This window comes from Sorex araneus, chromosome 7 (genome assembly GCF_027595985.1).
Source record: "Sorex araneus isolate mSorAra2 chromosome 7, mSorAra2.pri, whole genome shotgun sequence".
Lineage (NCBI taxonomy): Eukaryota > Metazoa > Chordata > Mammalia > Eulipotyphla > Soricidae > Sorex > Sorex araneus.
In genome coordinates, this window is record NC_073308.1 from 55854319 (window position 1) to 55879932 (window position 25614).

A 25614-nucleotide genomic window follows, 5' to 3' on the forward strand; every position below is an offset into this window, starting at 1 on the left:
ATTCTTGGTGAGGTATTCATTTCACTGAGGTGTTTTTAATTCTTATTTATTAATCATTATTATTACTGTTATTATTATTTTACTATATCCCACAGGTCTCTTCTGGCATGTAGAGCCTTGTTTGCAAGAGGTACTGTGAGTCCTCTGGGAGTTCCTTTGTATGCAGTTTCCTTCTTTGATCTTGCTGCTTTCAGTACTCAGGCTCTGGACTTGGCCTTTGTCATTCTGAGTGCAGTGTCCTTTGGAACTTCTCTGTTTAGTCTATTGTCACTGGGACCTTTCAGGCAACTTGGATCTGGGTGTCTGCACTTCTCAACTCTGGGAAATTCTTATCTATTATTTAACTCCTGATTCTTTGTTGAAGTCACCTTCTTGTTTCTTAGGGACACTGATGATTCTTTTACTGTTCCTTTTGAAAACTGTGTGAAAACATCCAGCAGTTTTCTGGTTTGGTGTTTCTTACTGTTTGCAGACATTTTTCCGTCTTCTGTTTCAATGGGGTTTTTCTGCATCTTGTCTTGGAGCTTACCAGTGGTTTTCTCTGCTGCTATTATTCTGTCAAGTATTTTTTTTTAATTTATTTTTTCATTTCTATCTCATTAAAGATCTGTGATTTACAGTTACTAACAGATAAGTCTTAGGCATACAATATTCCACCACCAATCTCTTTTAAAAATACCGCCTACACAACTCTTCATTTCTGCCATTTTCTGTAGATAGCACAGCGGTTGGGCATTCGCCTTTCATGCGGCTGACCTGTGTTCAATTCCTTCGTCCCTCTCAGAGAGCCCGGCAAGCTACCGAGAGTATCGAGCCCACAAGGCAGAGCCTGGCAAGCTACTCATGCATATTGGATATGCCAAAAACAGTAACAATAAGTCTCTCAATGAGAGACGTTACTGGTGCCCTCTCGAACAAATCGATGAGCAACAGGATGATGGTGCCTTCCATTTTTTAGTATTCTGCTGACTCCTGTACCACTGTTTATTGGAGCTTATTAAACCTTCTCAACATGGTATTACCAAAGTCATTCTCTGAGAGTTTACAGAGTTGATTTGTACTGATGTAATCTTCTGGATATAAATATATATATGTAATATATATGTGTAATATATATATGTAGTATATATATTTTTAACTCAGTGAGCTTGAGGGGGCTTCTAATTGGCTTCCCCACTGCGTTTGCTATGCTCTGAGGGTGAGTCTTTTAGTCAACACCCATGGAGTCTCTGTAGGACTAGTGTTGCTCTTTCCTTTTTCTGCCAGTGTCTACCCACTGAAAGAATGTACTGAGTGAGATGTGGTGAGTAGGGCGCTAAGAGGCCACTTAACATGACTGTGAAGTTCATGGTCCAGGAGTTGCAACTGGTGTTGATGGGCACGAGGGTAGTGGGTGTTGGCCTAAAAGGTGGAATGAGCAAGTAGAGTACCTGAGGTGGGGGCGGTCAGGCCTGGAGGATGCTGGCACCCAGGAAGAAGGTGGGGGAAGCCTCTGTCCGTTCCAGAAAGGCCCCACGGTTGTCAACTGGAAGGTGACCCTCAACCGGAAGGAAGCTTGAGTGAGTAAGCTGAGGCTTTGATACGTGGATGTGGCCTGTCAGATGACTGAGGTCAGGCGTGGAGTTGCCACAAGCACATTTTTAGTGGAAAGTGGCCACACTTTTTATTAAAACCTTTTATTGGGTATAAAAGGCTGGTGAATCATTCAGCCGTGAAGCCACTTACCTTAAGTCACCCGCTTGTCTTAGGGCACGAGGTAGGTAAAGGCATTGGGGGAATGGTTTGTATTGTTTGCCTGAATCTGCATTTAACTTATTTAACTAAACACTATAAAAGTTTGCTGAAAGGTTAATCCGAGGTCATTTCAATTTGCCTTTGGTTACTGGCCAGGTGGAAATCACTGTTCCCAGTGGAAAAAACAACTCTGAAGGTCAGGCCATGAGACCGAATTGAAGGCCCACAGCTTTGGCTATCTTCAGTGGGAATGTGATTTAGATGCACATATTTTTACCAAATGACACACATGCACATTTTATAGATATGTGGAGATAGCAACCGTGAAGCAATAGTCTTGGGCCATATGGGGTTTGGTGAGTTTTCTGTTTAATTTACATTTGCGATTGCATTGCTTTGTTCATATTCGCATGCAACATTGCATGGCTCATTAAACTTTCTGTTTTTCTTGTTAACCTTTAAGTTAACACATGTGAGCCTCTGTTTGTGCACTGAGCTCGACATCCTGCTTCACGGACATCTCGGGTTAGTGACTGAGACAGAGAAACCTCTCCGAGGAGTTTCTGTACCAAAAGGAAGAAAGCTTGACTCCGTCAGGGAAGATCGCTGGTGGTGCTGAGGCAAAAGCAAGGGAATAGGGAAGGAGACGCAGAGAGGCCTGATGGATGTCAGCCAGGGCACCACGAAGGTGGTGAGAAAGGGGCCTTCTAGACAGAACAGCCATCGGTAGCAAATGCTGGACCAGTGTGACTTGACGTGGTAGTACAGTAGGTAGGGCATTTGCTTTGCACGCAGCTGACCCAGGTTCAATCCCCGGCATCCCATATAGTTCCCCCATGCACCGCCAGGAGTAATTCAGAGTGCAGAGCCAGGAGTAACTCCCAAGTATCATTAGGTGTTATCCAAAAAGTTAAAAAAAAAAAAGAAATTGTGGGTGCAGGAGGCAAACCATCATCTTCACCCTGAAAAATCTCCTGTTCCCTGTCTTCTGGGTCTCTCCCCTTTTTGAGTCTCTTTGCCCTGAGGTTTTTGCACCCGTTCATGGATCACTGCTGCTTCTTGGAACCCCCATTTCTGTGTCTTTCACCTGACACTTGGCATTTCCAGAGGGGGCTTCTACTCCCACCCCCGCCCCGCACTCTTCGCCCCAACTCCTGCCCCTCCCCCCACCAATCACTGCAGGAGTTTAGCATTTAGCAAACTCAGAGCTCTGGGCAATCTGACTACCTGGCTCTGCGCAAAGCAAATCCCTAAGTAAAAATAGCAGTTGGTGAATCAACAAACATCCAAGCAAATCCACACGCCTTCTTCCAGGGACTACATACTTTTTGTCTAATAAATCAACTTGAAGACCGTTCAATATTTTAGAAAAATAGCTGTCGACATCTTTATTAGACTTTCATAAATCAAGTTTGCAAGGCTATTTATATATAAACAGGAACTAGATCTCATTTTTCGAGAAAGCTACTTGGTGACTATTGAAGATGGAATAAACTGCAGGATTTCAAAATAATAAACAATTTCAGGTTAAGCCTCGGGTCTTCCTGTAGTTTTTAAGTAGGCTCAGAGGAAATTCCTGGCTCTGTGCTCTGGATCTGTCAGGCCCTCATTGAACAATCTTTCTGTCCTTGCCAGACATTTAATATTGTTATATTTTGTGGAGTGGATAGAAGCTCAACTTTCATACTTCCAAGTTATAGTATTAGTATGGTCAACATCTAAACAGGTGGCAATGGATGTTAGGAAATAGTATGGCATGAAGAACACTGGCCTGGAGAGTTATACAGGTTAAAATACCAGTTTTAACATTTAGGCGAGTGATTTCATCCTGGTAAGCTTGCCCTTACCATTAAAACAACACCCATGCTTTCTCTGTAACCCTGGATGTGAATCTAATAAAGGTTAGATTCATCTATACATGCGTGTCATGGGAAATATGAAATATGTTACAAATGAAATCGTGTGTGTAGTGAAGGAAAGATGTTTAGGGAAGGTGCTGGATCATTGTGCTCTTTTGTAGACAGAACTGGGTATTTGAGTAGATTTAAAAAATGAGGCAAATAATAATAACTATGAATTGAGTTAAGACATAATAACTGACGGTAGGAAAAGCGCCTCTGTCTGTGGAAGAATACATGTCTTCTGCAGATGATAAGTTTGGGTGAGAAATGAAAGGTTTGGAATCATCCAGAATAATGAGTGTCTAAGTCCTTCATCACACAGTAGTAGACACACACTGTGTGTGTTCTTCTAGTGTTCTTGCAGCCAATCACAGTGGACTTACTGCTTGCCATGGGGGTCGATAATACACAATGCCAAAAGGAGCTGGCAAAGCAAGACCTTTGGCAAGTTGGAATTTGAAAAGTCTTGTTTTCTTTTCTCACGCCTGGTTCTTAGAGAAACAATTTCCTTCTCTATTTGTGGGATCTGTGTACCTTCCTTTGAACTGAATTGCGAATACTCAGGTAGGTGGCTAATGCAGGCTCATAAAATTGATTGCAAATGCAAACTTCACTGATGAGAAATGAACAGTGGAGTGTGTGTGTGTGTGTGTGTGTTTGTGTGTGTGTGTTAGAGGGTTCAACACAAGATAAATTGTGAAAAACTCTTAAGCAAATTGAGTAGGGTGAGAAGAAACCAAAGCACCAGGATATCAGTTGGTAAAAACTTAGGTGGAATAATTTGTTAGGGAGGATTTCTGTGTGACTGACTCAGAAGATGAAGAAAGCGCACCCTGGAACTGGAAGGGCGCCCTTTTAGGGATTGTTTATGCTTCAATTTTGAACATTGTTTTACATTTGAATTTGTATTCAGAAAAGATTCTTGTTTGGTAGGCTACCTGCTTTGCGTGTTGCCAACCTGGGTTCGAGCCCTGGCACCCCGTGAGGTCCCCTATGAGGAATGATCTCTGAACACACTTAGGATAAAGCCTTGAGCACTGTTGGGTGTTCCCACCCTCCCACCAAACAAACAAACAAACAAACAAGACCTTGTTTCCTAAGAACCCCTCAGAAAAACATTGTGCCATATAAATGTTTATAAAGAAAAAATTGTGGGCCCTACGATGTGACTGGTGCTAATTCAATAACTTTTCAGGAATAAGGCTAAAAATTCCAACCTCCCTGCCCCATCCCACGTGGTGAGACCAGTGCTGCCTTTGGGGATTAGGATATTATGTTGCCAGTGGCTGAGCACGTGGATGCCATGGGCAAGACTGCGGCCTTGATCCCAGGCACTGCCTGCCCTCCTGCTGCTAAGTGCTTCTGGGTGTAGCCCTGGTGGCCTACAACCGCTGCTGGGTGTAGCCCTGGTGGCCTTCAACTGCTGCTGGGTATAGCCTCGATTAAAAAAAAATGAGATGAGCACAACGTTGAATTCTAATGTTATTCTGTTCATATTGTGCCCAGTTTGACTGCGACCTTAAATGGCTTAAATTTTTTTTTAAATATTATTCTCTAAGTTCCTGGTTGGGTGACACTTCTGGTAAATCCATTTCCAAGGGGTCAGGATTTAGGTAGGGCAGTAGTGCAGACTGCAGTTTTATCACACAGTTCTGCAGTGGCAAAGACAAGGACAGCAGAGAGAGAGAGAGAGAGAGAGAGAGAGAGAGAGAGAGAGAGAGAGAGAGAGAGAGAGAGAGAGAAAGGGGAAGAGGGGGAGAGAGATAGGGAGAGAGAAGGGATAGAGGGGGAAAGAGAAAGAAGAGAGAAAGGGATAGGGAGAGAGAGGGATGGAGAGAGATAAAGGGAGAGAGAGAGAGAGAGAGAAAGAGAGAGAGAGGAGACCATCCTGTACATACTTTCAACACTGATGTCCCTCATTGTACCTTGTTCTGCTCGAATGAGCTCTAATCACCTGTGCAACTTTGGACTAGAAAACACATATCAAAAACTAAATAAATGAGTACACGTGATTGCTGAGTATGTGAAATTTGGGATCTGTATTCTGCAGTTTGGCAATGATTTTTATGTCCAGAAATGTGTTCTAGACATTGAACTCTCAGTTATTATCAACTAGCCTATGGTAAATGGTGCAATTTGCTTCTGTATTCAATGTGCTTAAAGTTTCCATTTCTAAGAATCTGTCACTGACCTTCAGGGACTTACTGTGCCACTGTTGACCAACTCAGGGACGTATCCATAGTTTCCCTTGGATTTAAGCTCTCATAACCTCTTGCAACACATACACATGAAAACCACGCTTGAATTGCCTTTTGGATCTTTCAAGAGCAGATGTTAAAATGTATAGTATTTGTAAGAAATTTCTATGTGGGAATATATTTAAATTATTATAGAAATGGGTTTTTAGATTTCTGCTTTTCCTCTACTCATACTATTTCAAACTATTTTTCTATTCTTATTCCTTATGCTGATCAGAAATGACCTCTACATTGTCCTTAATAATTGATTAATTTTTCTTTTTGTTTTGTTTTGTTTTTTTAGCTTTTTGAGTCACACCCGGTGATGTTCAAGGGTTATTTCTGACTCTGCACTAGGAATTATTCCTGGAGGTGCTCTGGGGAATACATGGGATGCTGGGAATTGAACCCGGGTCAGCCGCATGCAAGGCAAATGCCCTTCCCACTGCGCTATCGCTCCAGCCCCAGTAATTGATTAATTTATCTTTTTGTTTCAAGCAGCCATTCCTTCATGACATTAGAGTTAGACCATTGCTTATAAAGAGACTGACTTTAGGTAGCATATTTATGATAATATTTAAGGAGAGCATACATAACCTGCTTCTATTCCTAAAAATATAAATGCTTATGAATGGAGCATGGCTAGATAGCGTTAAACTGAGCATCTTCTTATGTTCCCTGCCTCATTTGTTATTAAATAGTACTGAAGGTAGCCTTCCTATCAAATATAAATATATTGAGTTTTTGCACATGTATAAATTTTTATGTTGCATTGTATTCATAGTTATCTTCTTCCTAACAATCTAATGAATATATATATGATCTAATAAATTTCCTTTTTTTTTTTTTTTTTTTTGGCTTTTTGGGTCACACCTGGCGATGCACAGGGGTTACTCCTGGCTCTGCACTCAGGAATTACCCCTGGCTGTGCTCAGGGGACCATATGGGATACTGGGATTTGAACCCGGGTCGGCCGTGGGCAAGGCAAACGCCCTACCCGCTGTGCTATCTCTCCAGCCCCAAATTTCCTAATATAGAAATAAATTTTGTCACATGATTTAGTTTTAAGATGCATGTTTTATGTACACACATAGTAAAGGTTCATACATAGTGTTGTTATTTTACGAAATTTGTATCTATAGGTAGAAAATTAAATTACCTTTTTTTTTTTCCTTTTTTTAACTGAATCACTGTGAGATACAGTTACAAAGCTTTCCTGTTTGAGTTTCAGGCATACAAGGATCCATCACCCATCCCTCCACCAGTGCACATCTTCCACCACCAATGTATCCAGTATCTTACCCCCTACCCCCCTCACCATCCCACCCCTGCCCTGCTTTTATCTCAGACAGTCTCCCACAGACTCTCTTTTGTATTGCTTGTTATGAATAGCATAAGATGTCTCGAGGCCACAGGCTCCTAGAATTCTAAAATTTTAGATAATGTGGGTCTGGAGAAATCTCTGCAGCGAGCTGCTCCATTCGGAGATTCTTTTGTATGTTTCTGGATAGTGGCCACTAAGGAGCTTAAATAGCAGCCGGAGGCAGTTCATGGGCGTGATGGGGGCATGAGAAGGACCAGTTCATCCCCTACTCCTTGAGGCCTGAAGTTTGCCATCACTGAACCCGTGTACCTGCACTTCTCATTGGGTCCTGGAAGTTGGCTGCCGCCAGAGTTCTTGAGGGGCAGATGGATAAATCAACTCTTAACTATTGAGTATTGAGTCACTTAACAAGAATTCTGGATTGTTTTCTTTTCTTTTGTTTTGTTTTTGAGTCATCGTGAGTTGCAGAATTATGCCCGATAGTTTCAAGTGCACATGCTCCAACTCCAATTTCCTCACCAGTGTCCACGGCCCTCCCTGCAGTTTCCCTCCCATTGCTCAGCTGCTTTTGTACACAGGTACTTCTTTTCCATCCTCCTGTAGGCAGGATTTCGTGATTATTTCCTTTCAGCACCCCACACCCCTTCTGCAGAATGACCTCTCCTCTCACCATTGCTGTCATGTGTGTTCCCCTCCAGTGTCATGTTCCCTGCCATGCTCTGTCCTCCAACCACCCCCGCCTTCCCCTCCCCCAGCCCCCCGCAGTGACAAGTTTCCTATTGAAGGCCACTTCTCCTGCTCTTTGCTTTGGACGTTGGTTATTCTCCTTTGTTTATTTCTTTCCCACATATGAGAGAGAACAGTCTGGGTCTCTCCCTCTCCCTCTGACTAGCTTCACTCGGTTATTCTCTTGGCCTTGGGTTTTGTTTTTGGGGCACTGGGTATCTGAACATAGGTTTCACATATGCAAGGCAAGCACCCTGACCCAAGAAATCTAGACATAAGGTACTTCCAGTCTTCCTTAATTCAGGGGCCTGAGTCATCACGTGTTCTTTAGACCTTTCTTCTTTTTCTATTCTCAGCTGGTAGACTCGGTGATAATTTTTACTAGACATCACCTACTTCGCAGTATCCAACTAATGTAAAGGGAATCTCATCGACTGTGGTCTCCTTCTGAGTGCAAATTCCCCTTTAATGGCCAGAATTAGGTCTTGTCCCGACTTGTCTAAAGCATTCATTAGATCTCTAATTGGATTATTTTATTGATGATTTGGTCCTAAGGAGGTATACAGTTCTCCCGTAAGGTCATTGCCACTTTGAGAGGAAGAATGAAATCCAGATTCTGTTAACATCTTGAATATAGGATGACATTTGGATTATTGACAAAATTATGTCACCCAACTGCTAATTCATTAGGTATTACTTAGTCTGCTAAACAAACAACAACAACAACAAAACGTAAAGAATCGAGAGTCTCGAGCAGAACTACAAATCTTGTGGGAACAATCATTCAGGATCAAGTCTCAGTTACTCTTTTGAATTTCTTTAAGTGCTCTTCTCATTACAAAATAGTTGCTAGTGCACTTATCTTTTAGTGAAGTCTCTTAGAAAGTTCCTGCCATGATATTCCTTTTTCCACTAGTTACAATTTTTCATGAATTTCTAGAAGTCTCTTGCTCTAATATTATTTGAGTTTCTCTTATCTTCATCTTAGTTTCAATTACATTTCAACCCCAAGCCGCATTCATGTCAAGTCCGCTATAACTTTGCTTTTGCACAAATTTTAATAACTGAACAAATATTCTAGGTGGTAATTTTTGACCCGGAATTTGTACTCTATAATGTAGTATCAAATAATTGTCTAAGCAGGTGCTAGGACACCTAAGAAGAATTTCCAGAATTGTTTTGTTATATTGGAAGCTAAAAATAAGGATTTTAGAAGACTACATTATATAAAATGAAATGATAGCAATTTGACAATAAGAGGATGAAATTTATATTTTATGTTGCATATAGATATATAATATGTATCTCAATTTGCTCGAGAAAGCACCAGTATTATCTTCATTGTGAGACTTGTTACTGTTTTTGGCATATCAGATATGCCACGGGTAACTTGCCAGGCTCTGCCATGTGGGCAGGATACTCTTGGTAGCTTGCCGGGCTCTCCAAGAGGGTCGGAGGAATTGAACCTGGGTCGGCTGCATGCAAGGCAGATGCCCTACCCACTGTGCTATTGCTCCAGTCCATATTCTATGTTACATATTAAATTGTTGAAATGTGAAGTGACATAAATTTGAAACTATATTGAAATCAATAATTTAAATGTAATCCCAATAGGATATATGTATACACATGTATGTGTGTATATTTTGCATATATATTATATAAAACTATACACTACAAGGTTTCATTATGCTCTATTAAAATAGAAGAAAAACAGAATTTAAAATGATATGTGAAGCAACCTGAGCAAGAGTCCAGAGGGTAGAGTTCTTGGCTTCCATGCTGTCGACCTGGGTTGTGTCCCGGTACCAGATAGGTACCCCTGAGTTCCTCCACGGGTGGTCCCTAAGTGCAGAGCTAGGAATAAGCCCTGAGCATCTCTGTTATGCCCCTCAATCCAAAACCGAACCAAACCAAAGCTAATGCATGTCTTCTCTAAAGGAGATTTAATGTTGAGATGTTTAGATATTAAATATTGGCATAAAATGTTTACGTATGTGTCATGTACAGGCACAGTTAAATTCTTTCATGCAAAATCCATTTTTCTCCCTGTTCTATTTCTGCTATGGAAATCCAGAAATACACACTTTAAGAAATGCTATTTTTATATTCTCTCCTAATAATGCAATGTCTAAATCAACAGTTAGAGTTATATTATCAAGATATCTTTCCTCTAAAGTTTTATAATACACATTACGAGACTCGAAAGATTCTTTTTATGAGCTGTTGGCTGAAACCAGCACTGAACTCCCAGCAAGTTGAAAGTTGAGGCCTACGTATCTGGTTTTACTTTTTTTTTTGCATCACACCCGGCGATGCACAGAGGTTACTCCTGGCTCTGCACTCAGGAATTACTCCTGGCAGTGCTCAGGGGACTAGATGGGATGTTGGGAATTGAACTGAGGTCAGCTGCGTGCAAGGCAAATGCCCTACCCGCTGTGCTATCGCTCCAGCCCCTGGGTTTACTTTTATACTGGGAGGTTACTGGTCCAACACTCAGTGTTCAGACGGCCAAGAAACACCACGCACTCCACTCAAAGTTTTGTACCAGCTTCTGAAGCTGCTGTTCCACTTGTACTTTTCTCTGGCCCTGAGAATGTAAGGAAACATTGATAAGATTCAACTTTTGTTGAATACAGAGGATGAAGTGCCTTGTATGGCAGCAAAGTAATTTTGTTCAGATAGATACGAAAATAATAGTTTGTACATAAAGCATTGGCTTCCAAGCATACAGGTTCTTGCCCCATTGATGGTGGAGTGGTGAACATAGCTGCCCACCAGAAATATAGGTTCCCTGTTTATTAATCCTTGGCTTGCTGGCAGTGGAGACATGGATTAGATGAACATCTCATTATCCCTAACAGCTACATGAACGTACTTGTTCACTTCAGCAAAACTTTCCAGAGTGAACTGAGAGTTATTTCTCATGTTGATGAAGGGAATTGGAGTTTATTAAGTAATATGAAATAGACATTGTATATATATGTGTGTGTATAGAAAGAACAAAATGACTGTTACCATTTTCAGCAGTCATCTTAAAATATACTTTCTGTAGATTATACATCTGATATTAAATTTATCCATAAAGATATCAGACATATCATATTTATTTCAATCAGCTAGAGACAAAAATATATAAAAAGATGTGTTTGTATATTTCTAAAATGCGTTTTTGTTTTCAAGTCCTATTTCTTTTCTAAAGAAAATAGAAAGCTAAGGATGAGAATTATTCAGGTCCCGCAAAGTAAATATATATTGATTGATATCACTTTAGAGAAGCAAAGGAATTCTTAAGAATCCACAGAGCAATGCTTACATTCTTTGCTAAAAATCAGGGTGGATTAATTCTAAGTGGCTTTGGGAGATGGAGATCCTTATCTTTCACTTAAGATTGAGTTGCAGCTTTTGCCTTAGAGACTTTATCTCTTGGACGTGCTGGGATCTGATACTTTTAGCAAAAGTAAAGCCAGGTTAGAAGTAACATAGAATCCCTAGAGAACTCTCTGTTATGATGATATTATTTTTGTTTAATCTATTTTGAATTGAGGTAATATTGGTTTGTGAGAGTGTGACGTTTATGTTTGAGAAGTGCCATGTTACTACATCACCCCCTGCCACTACGAGGCGGGTATAACGCCACTGTAGACTCCTGTACCTTTCAGAGCCCTCCACCGCTTATAACCCCTGTTTTGTGGTCAGAATTAAAGGATTTGTTTTCATTGGATATTGTCTCTTTGATTGCTTTGTTTATTTTATACCACATATACCACATAGAAATGAGATCATCTGGTATTTGGTATTTTGTCTTTCTGCTTTGACTTGAAGAAAAAAGGAGCTCTTATTCGCTGTGGCTGGGAATGTGAATTTGGCTCAGTGTCTGTGGAAAGTAGTAAGGCTATTTCTCAAAATTAAAAATAGAACTACCATATGTGATCCAGCAGTTCCACTCCATGGGATCTATTTGAAGAGCACAAAAACATTATTTTGAAAAGACCTTTTGATACTTATGCCTTTTACAATAGCCAATATCTGGCAACAAACCAGTTGCCCAATGATTGATGAGTAGATACATATAGTTGTATGTGTATGCACCTATGCATATATTTATATTTTATGCATATATGCACATACCCATATTTGTATTCTTCTGAAATATGCTGGAGGCCCAGATTAATTATATTTCATTTTACTTCAGGAAAGAAAATATAGCAGATTCTTTTTAAACTCAGAACTGAAAATTAGCACAATCTATTCCACTGCTTAGATTTATCCACAATGTTTAAGAATACTAAAATTTGTAAGAAACATTTTGTGTATATTGATTTATCTTTTAAATATCATGTTTAGCAAGTACCTCAATGAACAACTTTATTATTTTGTGGGGAAGACATTTGGGGTGCTGGATATAAATTCAAGGTTGGCCTTGTGTGATATAAGCTCTTTAACCCCTGTACCTATTTTTATTATTAATGTACTGTATTTGTCAATGAAATTTTGTGCTATTGTCATGTGTGTGTGTGTGTGTGTGTGTGTGTGTGTGTGTGGGCGCATGTGTGAGTGCATGGGCATTCACATGTAAGTGAACCCACTTTTGAAACATTCATTTTGGTTAAACACTATTAGAGTTACGACTAAAGCTGAACTGCTCTGCTTTTTCAACCTGGCACTGTTTTTGCTATATTGGATTGAGCTGATTTCATGTCACACAGTTGCTTTTATTATATGTAAACATAAATGTAATTCTTTCAAAACACTGTAACAAAAAATGAGTTAGAATTGTATTCTATGGGGACAAACGTTTTCTTGTGTTATCTGAAGAGAGAATGATTCAAGGATTAAAATTTGGTTGTGTTCTCAGAGTTTCAAAGACTCATCCATGCTTTTCAGTGAAGAGCAGGGTGAGGAACTACCCAGGAGAAGGAAGACAAAAGGGAGAGCTCATTTTTTAACGTATATTAATTATCACTGTATCACTGTTACTGTCATCTTGTTGCTCATCAATTTGCTCGAGCGGGCACCAGTAACGTCTCCATTGTTAGACTTGTTACTGTTTTTGGCATATCCAATACGCTTTAAGTCATAATTCTAAAATTCGACTTCTCTGTTTTCATTTCAGAAGCATTTTAGAGATGGAGCTCTGATTGATTGATTGGTTGGTTGATTGATTGGGAAGGGGCTTCTAGATGTTCTCAGGATTCCTCAAGGCCCCTCCTGGTGGTTCTTGTCCCACAGGGCTGCAGGGGGTTCAATGCAAGGGCCCATGATTACAGTTCTGGGTATTGCCCAAGCCCCTGATGGCAGTGCTCAGGGAGATCCTTGAGGGCTTTAGGGACATACCTGGTAATGCTCAGGTGACCCTGTCATGCCAGAAGTAGAAACCGTAGTGGCTATATTCAAATCATGCACCTTAATCCTGTACTATTTCTCTGGCTTTAAAGATAGAACTTTTAGACTCCACGAAGATTTTGTCCTTTGCTGGAAGAAATGGAAACAAGAATGTTTTTCTATGCTGGACTGATGATTTGTATTATTTCACTTTTCACTGGGGAGTTACAAATGTCTTTAAACAAAGGAACGATTGCACTTGGGACCAGAATAATAGCACAGCAGTTATGGTGTTTGCCTTGCATGGGGCTGACCTGGGTTTGATCCCTGGCATCTTATATGGTCCCCCAGCACCACCGGGAGTGATTCCTGAGTACAGAGCCAGGTGTAACCCCTGAGCATTGATGGCTGTGACTCAATAAGCAAAAAGCAAATAAATAAACATTAAAAAAAAAAGAGTGATAGCACTTATGTGTTGTCTGTTGTTTTACGACCACACCGAGCAGTACTCAGGGGCAACTGCTGGCATCTTGCTCAGGGGTTGCTCCTGGCAGTGCTCAGGAGACTGTCTGCAGTTCTTGAACCTGAGTTTCCTGCAGGCAAAGCAAGCACCCAGCTCATTGGGCTCTTTCTGCCTTCACATCCTAAGGGTATTCGTATAATTTATAGACTCAAGATCCAATTTCCCATGAAATTCTTTATGATTGATTTTGTTGCAGCTCTAATGGGAGATGAGATTAAATACTTTCTATTTGGAAGCTGACTTGGAAAATAAAAACATAGTGAAGCTTATTCTAGTAGGATTTCTTCCATGTCTGTGATTTTCATTACCGTGAGGAAATAATAGGAAAGATCTTTCATTCAATGTCTAGTGGATATAAGGAAAGTTTTCTGCTCTAAAGTCTTTGTTTTGTTTGCTTATTGTTGCTTACGAGCTGGAGCACAGAGGGTAGGGTGTTTGCCTCGCATGCATGCAGTCGACCTGGGTTCAATTCCTCCGCCCCTCTCGGAGTGCCCGGCAAGCTACCAAGAGTGTCTCGCCCACATGGCTGAGCCTGGCAAGCTACCCGTGGCATATTCAATATGCCAAAAACAGTAACAACAAGTCTCACAATGGAGACGTTACTGGTGCCCGCTCGAGCAAATCGATGAGCAACGGGATGAGCAACTGGCAGTGACAGTGACAGTTGCTGCTTACAGTGCGGGAAAGCATTTGTATCTGATTCTGTTCTAAGTAATATTTTCTTTTTCAGGAGTTCCTTTCATTGTTAGGCTGTATTTTATTCCCCGTGTTCCCTATCTATTAACTTCTCTCATATCTCAGGCTTAATTGTTTATCACTTCAGTGATAATGTGAAAAGTTTCAATGAAATTTCCTCTCATTTCTGGACCAAATCACTGTTACACGATTTCTACTGGGTCATCACTCTCTTATTACCTTCTGTTTGTGCCTGATACTATTTTCTCCATCATCTTATTCTTATTTTACCATTTACTTCTGTGAATCAAGTGACCTCTAGTGTGACCTTGTTATTTTCCAAGAGATAGGCTCAGCATTCTGATGGCTCATTATTCGCTTGAGTGATGGTCATTTTCTCTCTTGAACTCTCTAACCAGAGGAGAAATGGATATGCTTAACTCTGGTCGAATTTCTAATGAGGTTCAGCTGTCAGCTCTGCTGCCTCTAATTTTGAGATTCCTTGAGCCAAAATCATAAGTTATTGATTTTTTTTTATTAAAGTGGCATTGACTTTACTGTTGTGGAAGTTCTCCCCAAATTCTTTCAGATTTGCTTGTGATTTTTTCTTTGATTGTTTTGTTTGGGTTCCACACCTGGTTTTTCTAAGGGAATACTTTTGGCTCTGGGCTCAGTGATCATTCCTGACGGTTTTCTTGGGACCATATGTGGTGCCAGGGATTGAACCCAGGTTGGCCACTTGCAGAGCAAGTGCCCTAACCCACTGTACTGTCACTCCAGTCTCTCTGGCCATGGTTTTCAGTTCTACCTGAGTTTTAATTTTATTCCAGGGCTTATCTAGAAATATCTTACCACTAACATCACATCTATGTTTGAGTCCTCAAATCTGGAGTTTGAATAGACTCTTCAAAATATTAAACAAACATTGACCCACACCATAGTAGATCTTTAATTTATATATTTATTATCACTGTCACTGGTTCAATTTTTTTCCGTCCTTCTTGGAGAGCCTGGCAAGCTACCCGTCATGTATTCAATAAGCCAAAAACAGTAACAAGTCTCACGATGGAGACATTACTGGAGCCTACTCGAGCAAATTGATGAACAACAGGACAACAGTGCTACAGTCACTGTATCACTGTCATCCCATTTTTCATCAATTTCTCGAGCGGGTGCCAGTAACATCTCCATTCGTCCCTGTTGCCTGCTAGTGCAGTTCAATGGCATCTGCTCACTCCAGGAACAGAAAGAGCACGTTGTTGTTACTGTTTTTGGCATATCAAATACATCATGGGTAGGTTGCCAGGCTCTGCTGCGTGAGAGGGATATCCTCGGTATCTTGCCAAGCTCTCTGAGAGGGGCAGAAGCTTTGAGCTTATATAGCTGAGCCAGAGGTGGTTTGTGGGTGTGCCTCCCATATAACAAATTTTTGGCCATTTAATATCTTGGTAAACTTGACCCTGAGTTGTTGGGGTCTGGCCAAAGGCACAGCAGCAATTTTGGGGTATCTGGAAGTCTGAAGACACTGTCAGGCTGCTGATGCACTTGCCCCACAGGTACTGGTTGACCTGCTGGTGGCACCATACTCCCATATATTTATTATAGTTAAGATAATGTATTAACCATGGAATGCAGTCATATACTTCGTTATCAAGATTTCTGATAACTTTGAATTAAATGTTTCATATTGGAATTAGTATTTGGAGCTATTAGGCTACTGATTTATTGTTTTTCATGAACCTTATTTTAGCGGGTAGGGCACTTGCGTTGCATATGACCAGTTTGGATTTCTGGCACATCATATGGTGGTCCCTGAGCCTACCAGAAGTGATCTCTGAGCTTGGAGTTAGCCCTGAGCACTGCTGGTTGTGCCTCCCGCCCCCACAAAACCAAGTCAAACAAACACTGGAATTCTTATCTAGCACCATGCCACAACTTCATCCATCAAATGTCTTCTGAGAACTACCACTGAAAATTACAACAAAATGACATGTAACAAATAATGCCATGTTTGTCATAGAGAGACAATTTTTAAACAGTATAGTTTAGGTAATCTGATCACTTAAGCATTAAGGTTGATAGTATAGATTGACAAAGTTACTTCACCCAAGTGCCGCTGACCCTGCACACCCCACTTCTTCTGCCATCTCTCTACTTGACCTTCCTCCCCACACCCTCTTGTTTTTAAATCAGTTTTGTGATACAAGGTCAAGGGCTTATCGTTATGCAATAAAGTCTATTTATTTATTTTTCAATGATGATTTTTGAACACTAATGCTTTAGTATTACTCAAGTAATATTTTTGAAATGTGTTTAAATATAAACAATATTTTTGCATAGAAGAATGCTCTTACTCAAAGCTTATTATATGTACACACAGAAACACACATACACACCCATCTCAAGAAAATATATATGTAAGCTGGATCCATTATTTGCTTCTATAAATATTTAAGGATAAAATAAATTCAAAGAATGTACTGATTTGAAGCAACCTTTGTGTAGTCTTATAACTGTATAACTGTAGCCTTATCCCAAACTTAAAACTGCACTCTTCACCGACTGGTCCAGCCTTTCTGGAAAACAGTTTGGACAGTCCTTCAAAAACTAGAAATTGTGCTTCCATATGACCCCGCAATACCACTTCTGGGAATATACCACGAGGATGCAAAAAAGCACAGGAGAAATGACATCTGTACCTATACGTTCATTGCAGCACTGTTCACAATAGCCAAAATCTGGAAACAACCCAAGTGCCCTAGAACAGATGACTGGTTAAAGAAACTTTGGTACATCTACACAGTGGAATACTATGCAGCTATTAGGAGAGATGAAGTCATGAAATTTGCTTATAAATGGATAGACATGGAGAGTATCATGCTAAGTGAAATGAGTCAGAAAGAGAGGGACAGACATAGAAGTACTGCACTCATTTGTGGAGTATAGAATAACATCAAATGAGGCTGACAACCAAGGACAGTAGATAGATACAAGGGCCAGGAGGATTGCCCCATAGCTGGAAGTCTGCTTCATGAGCGGATGGGAGGAGGCAGATGGAATAGAGACAGGATCACCAAGAAAATAATGGCTGGAGCAATCAGTGGGATGGGAGATGTGTGCTGAAAGTAGATAATGGACCAAACATTATGACCTCTCGGTGTCTGTGTTGCAAGCCATAATGCCCAAAAGTACAGAGAGAGTATGGGGAATATTGTCTGCAATGGACACAGGGGGAGGGTGAGAAAGGGGGTTATACCGGGGATATTGGTGGTGGGGAATGTGCACTGGTGGAGGGATGGGTGTTTGATCATTGTGTGATTGTAACTCAAACATGAAAGCTTGTAACTCTCTCACAGTGATTCAATAAAATTTTAAAAAATTAAAAAATTATAAAATAAAATAAAATAACACAGGATTAAAAAAAAGCAACTGCATCATAATACACTTCTACTGATTTTTCCAAAATCATATTCACTTTTCACTGGGGAACCTTTTACTTACATAGATTATTTTACAAAGAAGTTTGTAGGGAACCTCCAAGTAAGTAGCATATACTTTGTACATGCTTAATATCTACTAGAAAAGTATCAACTGTGAAAGAATATGTTTTCGTCTAATTAATGTTATACAAGCCTATAGTGAAATAATGACCACTCTCTCAGAAACAGTGATTCTGTAGCTAAAAATAACAGTAAAAAGTAGTTGATAACTAGTGTTGGAAGGGTGACTGATAAATAACAACTATTTTATGAATCTTATGATGTTAGCATCTATTGCATTTCCTATATGAGTTTTAGTAAAAGAGTAAGAGTAACATGAATTTTGCAGTTCTTAGCATCTTAATATGCATCTGTAGTAAATGCCTATTGTGTACAGAGACATTTTAATAGAGGAGCAACTCATTTCAGAGGTTATATTAAGAAGCATGCATCAGGAATGTCAAACAGGAAAACAAAAGAAGGCATATTTTGTGACCTTAAGTAGTTTCTAGTCTAGCTAAGAAGCTAAAACTTAAACACAGCCTTTAATTAACCAACAGTAAAGGCCTGTGGGCTTAAATTGCCAAATGTGTAAGTCTGACAGAGTGGATGGAGCCTGGGCCTTTAGGCAGACTGAGGTCATCGCTTTGCTATAGGTCCAGAAGCTTTGTGTAAGAGGTCAGAATGGGACAAGCCCTTTGAAGCCTTGAGTCAACAGGGTGTTCCAGTCACCATGCATTGAAGCAGCTCCACCAATAATGTTTATTTGTGTTTGAAGATACTGTCTTGTCTGCAGTTTTCCAGGTCATAGACTTCTGATCTCATTGCACTGAAATCCACACCAATACCATATTATTTTACATTTGGATTTCGTAGTGTGTATAGGGGGCCTGAGAGATGACAGTACAAGGGTTAAGTCACTTACCTTGTATGCACCCAACCGTGGTACCACATCCACATACAGTTTCTAAGTACTGCCAGAAGTGACCCTGAGCACAAAGACAGGAGTAACCCCTAAACACAGACATGTCTGACCCAAATTTCTCCACAAATATATTGTATGTATGTTCATATACGTATATATGTAGATGGAAAGTTCAATATATAATCGTTTGTAAAATGAGTACAGACAGTAACTGAAATATTAAAGCTGATATATTAAAGTGCTTCACTGATTTTCTTGGACTCTTTCTTTACTCATTTGCTTTTATAACCAGAATGGGAAAATCTATTGTTTTAAATTTAGGATGCTAAATGAGGAGTTTTTGTGAACTTATATCATGTATGTGGTTAGTATCATGAGGTTTATTTTTTTTATTTTTGTAAACTTAAATTTAAATTTGCTCCTTAAGTTATTAGGTTTTTCTTTTAATATGACACTGAAACAATGTGAACCAAAAAATGTCCAAATTAACAAAACTATTGAGAATAATTGTGAGTTATATAATAGCCAACAGTTCAAAATTATAAGCTTGATATTAGTGTATTTATAGTTAATAGCTTTGTCTTTCTTTATACAATGCATAATTAAATTCTAATGTTTATTTACTACATTAACTAAGTGTAACAAGCTAGTCCATAACTTTAATGAATAATTCACTGAATCCATTTAATTTGGAATAGTTTTTTTAAAATAGTATTTATTTTAGTTTATACCTAGAATACTTAAACATTATATAGTCAACAGTATAGTCTCATGAATAAATTATTTTCATGGAATATTTTTACCCATTTGCTTTTGAATTTATTATTTTAAGCACACTTTAGTCCTTTGCAAAAACAGAAATGTGCATATATTGAATAAAAATGATTGAAAATTAAAATAGCAGTGAAACCTAAGTCTTTTATGCATGTGCTACTAAAAATAAATCTTTACTCATTTTAATGTTTGTTTTAAACCAGTATCATTTATTATTTTCACTCCATTTTTAAATTGACAATTCAAGTTACCATAAAAACATTTTTGTTTAGGACTTACAGAGTTCTTATGATTGCTTATTTGTATTCTGCTTTTTTTGGTTTTAAATTCAGTCATTGCCTAGATGACAGTTTCAAATAAAATCCAGTTTGGTCATGTTTATCTATAAATTATCTAGATTTGTTCCAATTCCTGTCATCTTTCTGTTTTTCTTTTTTTTTAGTACCATTTTTTGCAAGCGCTTTCTTGCTCACATCCCATATTAAAAGAATTAAAACTCTGTTGGCATGTATTGAAATAAAGTTGCCACTGATGCTACAAACAGATCAGTTAATCAAAAGGAATATTAAGAATCATGGGCTAGGGCCAGAGTGATAGTACAGTGGGAAGGGCACTTGTCTTGCTCACTGCCAACCGTTTGGTCCCAAGAGCCTCATCAGAGTCGGAACATAGCCCTGAGCACTGCAGGTGATGCTGATAATCAAGTAAAATTTCTGCTTATGATTCCATTTATTTATAGGATTTGCTCTCCATACTTCCTTTTAGTACTTTGAATCATTAAGCATTCAATGTCTTTGTTACCTTTTTGTGTGAACCCTTTGCTGTGAATTCCTTTGTTATTGAAACTTTCCAAGTTTTATAAAGCATCGTTTTGGGTGTTGTTTGTTTGTTTTGTCGTTAAACTATGGCAAAATGTCATATGCAAATACATTACGTTAAAATTGGATTAAACTTTGAAATACTGTGGGAACAAGTGCTAGTGAGAAAGTCACGTAGTTACCCTTTAGGAAATGGCTTTATATTAAAAGGATTTCTTAATCTTCGGTAGTGTTTATATATCAACTGCAGAAGGATTGAGCATTCTTTTGAAGCATCCATTCCATTTTTAAAAAATAATTGCATCTGGATTAAACACCTTTGTAAGATTAATTTATTTATAGGTGAGAAGGATTAAAGCTATTTAAATATGGTAGGATAACACCCTACCTTCTTCAAGAAGATTATGTAAAAGAGTTTTACAGGAACATTATACTGGGAAGTATACTCTCTTAGAAGTAGATGGTTGCAATATTCATTATCTCATCTTTTCGTTCAAGATTAAAAAAATTGTTTCACTTCACTTCTGCTTCTGGCTTTATAACATTATGATATATTACTTGCCTTGAAATTATGAAGCTTCAATTCTAATGAATTTCCTTTGGGTTAGAGAAATGGATAAGAGTTAGCATGAGACAAAAAAATCCTATGAAGTTAAAATTAGAAAGTAATGTAATGAATGTTTAGCAGTAAGTGAAGGATAAGATAAATTCTTTAAGGTATAATAAATAATAAAAATAAAGGGAATAAATATAGGGAAAGAAAGCTAATTGTTTTAGTAGACTGTTCTAATTTATTGCTGGCTTCTGGCTGTGATTCTACTTCTTTACCCTCATTATGGAAAACAATTTACAAAGTCATATAGCAGTTACAACACACATTGATTTTATAGTTATGTGTTTTAAAGCCTGAGTTTTTAAGTTCAGATAAGTAAATTACATGTATTTATTAACTCAAATATATACTGGGGATGCATACATATTCAATACTGACAAGATTCATTCTTTTAAGTAACTCACCTTTCAGAATAAAAGTAGTGCAGTAAAGCAAGTGCATGTTCTATATGATTCCACTGGGTTCTATGAAGTTATGACATGATTAGTTACTTGGGCGAATATAATTAAATACCCTTCCTATTCATTATATCAACACAATTTCTGCATGTTAATTTTCCAGGAACTTACGTAAGGTCTTTAAGAAGATAACTATGATAGAGGAAATTATTTAAAATGTGCGAAATTATGTGGCTGACATACTATAGTAGAGTAACATTTGGTGATGGATGAAGGGAAGAGGGTTTAAAAATTTTAACATCTGACATGTTGGAGGAATGTAGCAATGACTATTTTCCCCTTTGCACCTGTTTTACTCTGTACACATAGATTTCTCTTAAGAAAGTTAACATCAATCTGATGCCATCATTTTTCTTTCGGGCAGATCCTATTGGAGTTGCCTTTATTCAGTGACCGTTGTGGATGGCCGATTAGTTCACTTTACTTTTGAAAGCTGTCTTTGTAGCTATTCAAATTGTCTTCCAAAAAGAAAAGAATAAATAAAATACAAATCAATAGTCATAGTGATGCCAGGTTTATGAAGATAAGAATTTAATATTGCAGTTAGGTGTGTAATCACAAAATAAATCAGTGATGATGGTTGTGCATTGTGGTCTCTCTAGCATGCCACGTGTGTTCAATAGCCCTGAGACACTTCCCTAACCCGGCCCGCAGCCCCTGCCAGCAGAAGCGTGAAGGAGGGCACGGGGCTGCCATCTGATTGGTGATCAGTTGCCATTATTCCATTCTCTCCATGTGCCTTTTCCAGTCTCATTAAGCGCCCCATTCCAGTCTCACACTGCCCCTCATTCCTGTCCCGTCCTGTCCCCCATGCTGGTCTCTCCACACTCCTTCTCACAACCTTGGTCTCACTTTCAACCTCCAAGCTCTGGGGGGTAGCAACTACCCCATATGAGGTAGCACAACAGACAAATGGAAGACAGAGATCTCCTGAAGCTAAAAGATATGCTCAAGGCTGAAATACCATCTAGGGGTGTGTTTGTCCTTTCCTTAGTCCAACAGCCATTTAAACATTCATCTTAGTTCTACTTCTTAATAATATTAGTAAATTTGTATGGATACATTAAGAGACATATTAGTTTTATAGGGTGGCTCTCCTGGGCACATCTTGCTATAGATCCCAGACTACAGTGCTCAGACCAGATTAGTCTTTTCTAACCCTAGCAGGGTCCTAATCGAGTTGTTATTCTTTGGATCATGACAGAATTTGCCGATGACCATGCTCTTAACTTATAGTTAAGTATTATGGCACTTGGCCTGGCCTGTTTTGATGCCAGGGTAGCTCACAACTTGTGCTGGGTCCATCTAGTCCCTCGTCAGGTCCCTGCTTCTGGGGTGCTAGGAACTAAGGGTAGCTGAGGCTTAAGTAGAGAGAGCAGATGCCCAGGAGTGAATATTATTCAGAGTCAATTAACTCCCAAGTTACAAAATCATAGCATTAACTGTCTTCCTGTATCTACACAAAAAGGACATTGCTCTGGAGTAAAATATGCAAAAGGACATAATGGAAGGAGAAAAGCTTTATCTCACTTACAAATACAAATCAACAGAGTCTGGTTTGGGGATAAAGGTGATTAACTGGTTGAGGAAGCAGAGCACATAGAAGAGGCTAAAGATAAACACAGAGAGATGATAGTGCCTCAGGAGCACTGTCATGGGTGTAACCCAATAAACCTAAGCTCCGCACAACAAGGGAGAAACAACAAACCAATATTAGCCTATAGTTAGGTAAATAAAAACTCTACAGATAAGATTGATGATTGACTAATCTGAAAACTGTTTTATAACTAGAGTCAAATTAGACAGTATCTTACTATGTTATCTGATGCAATTGCAGTCCTGAAGCACCTATGTTATAAACAGTTTTGCAAACCAAAGTGTTTTAATAACAATATCTTTAAATGCTGTACACATGACATTTACTGTTGCCATTATGAAATGTTACTTCAGTTACAAAAATTAGTACATGGGTCAGGTGCTTGCATTGCGTTGCGTGCAGCAACTTCGGTTTGATTTTGTGCACTGCAGAGTTCGCAGCTCACGGCCCAGGGTCATCCAGGAGCACTGAGTCAGGAATAAGCAACTAGACACTAGACATCACTGGGTATGGCCCAAGCCCCTCCATAAACACATGAAATAAAATGATAAAATATGCCACCCTTTAAAAAAATGGTTTTGAGTGAGATGCACTCCAAGGGTATGTTTTATAGCTACTGTAGAAGTAAATCGCTTTGGGAGTAGCTCAGGTTGATGGGTTGGGACATTTTCACTGGCGGAGCTAAGTTTTCTTTTCTTTGTTTGATTGCTAATTGCTATCTTGTTCTTTCTGTTCATGACGTCTTAATTCAGTTAGGAGCTTTTGCTTTGGTGAGTGGTAACGATGACGTTCCCGAAGAGTAGTGTTATACAGTAGTCTATGTGGATGCCTTTCAGTTTATCCCCACTAAAAAGTGCTGAAATACTGTTTTCAGAACTGTTTTGCCGTTTGCACTTTTCACATGCTACAGTAAATAAATTTTTGTCAAAATATGCAGTTGTACTGATTATTCATATGCTATAATATTCTGAACATATGCATATTCAGAATGTATAGGATACATATGCTATATAGTATATAATATAGCATATGTATTATAGCACAGTATATATAATATGTTTACATATAGTATATATAATTTAACCATAATATAATATATATACTATGTTCAGATGGACTGGAGTGATAGCACAGCGGGTAGGGCATTTGCCTTGCATGTGGCTGACCCAGGTTCGATTCCTCCATCCCTCTCCATAGCCCAGCAAGCTACCAAGAGTATCCCACCCATACAGCAGAGCCTGGCAAACTACTCATGGCGAATTCGATATGCCCAAAACAGTAACAACAAGTCTCACAATGGAGATGTTACTGGTGCCCGCTCGAACAAATCGATGAACAACGGGATGCCAGTGCTACAGTGCTATATTCAAATGTTTCTTCAGAACCAAATCTTCAGCATTACTCCAAAAACTGTTTTAGTGACTACAAATAATATGTAGTGCTATAAATTATACATATATAGATATTTTCCAGAAAAGATTTTAAATACTTTTAGTTATATCAAAGTATGTGTTATATACTCATTTTGGTTTTTAAAAGCATGCTACAGCTTCTCTATTTATAATATCTTTTAGCTTACTTTGTTTTTCGTTAGTCTTCCAGGAAGTACATGTTTTGAAATCCCAGCTTACTAAATTTATTACTTTTTATACTCATGTGATCTTACCAGAATGGCACGATAGCCAGTTTGGTCCTCAAGTGAAAAAAACCATTGTTTTGCTATATAGCTAGAAGAGTTATTTTTGGAGAAAGTGGTTTTAACTTTATTTCACAGATAAAAGGTTCCTAGGTAGCTTCTAGATACTCTGAAATTGTATGCTATTGTGTGAAAACCATGAAGGTATGTATTTAGATATATAATTTTCTGCTTTGAGCAGCTGTGCCTTTCATCAGATGCTCAAAACTTTCTCAAGCCTTTGGTTTAAAGGGATCAGAAAGTAACTCTTGTTTTGAAATATTTTGTTCAGAAGTTTAGCATACTTGAGGAATTCTGAAGCCTAGTTTTATAATTGGAGCAATTATAAAGGAACAGAGGATTATAGACATTATTTAGCAAATCATGTCAAGGTTTGTTTTTGTCTCAAAAACTTCCTACATTATTATATTTTTCTGTTCAGACCATACGATTGACATGCTCTTTGCCATAATGGTGGTGCTATTTTATTCTAACATAGTATAATATTTAGCATCAGTACTAAACGTAACCTTTTATACCTTTCATCTGGCACAGAAAGATTAAGGCATCAGGCAAGCCAAAATAGATTTTGATCTTGGAATTGTAGTAAGAAAGGGAATTACGGAAAGGAGAATCTCAAACTTGCCCTTCTTTAGCATGTTTATAGCTTTTTAAAGGCTGGCCAAGTCTAAAGTCTGAAAACTATTTAATCTTTGAATAGTGATGTGCTTTAGTTAAGAACTGGAGTTGGGAGGCTGGAGTGATAGTACAGTGAGTAGGGTTTTTGCCTTGCATGCAGCCAACCCAAGTGTGATGGTTGGTACCCCAGG

The 25614-nt window shown here is 38.8% G+C and overlaps 1 protein-coding gene across 1 annotated transcript in view; it reads left to right on the forward strand.

The window, feature by feature from the left end:
- The window catches only part of PDGFC (platelet derived growth factor C), a 226109-nt gene that overhangs the window by 74913 nt on the left and 125582 nt on the right, over nucleotides 1-25614 (forward strand). The window lies entirely within an intron of this gene.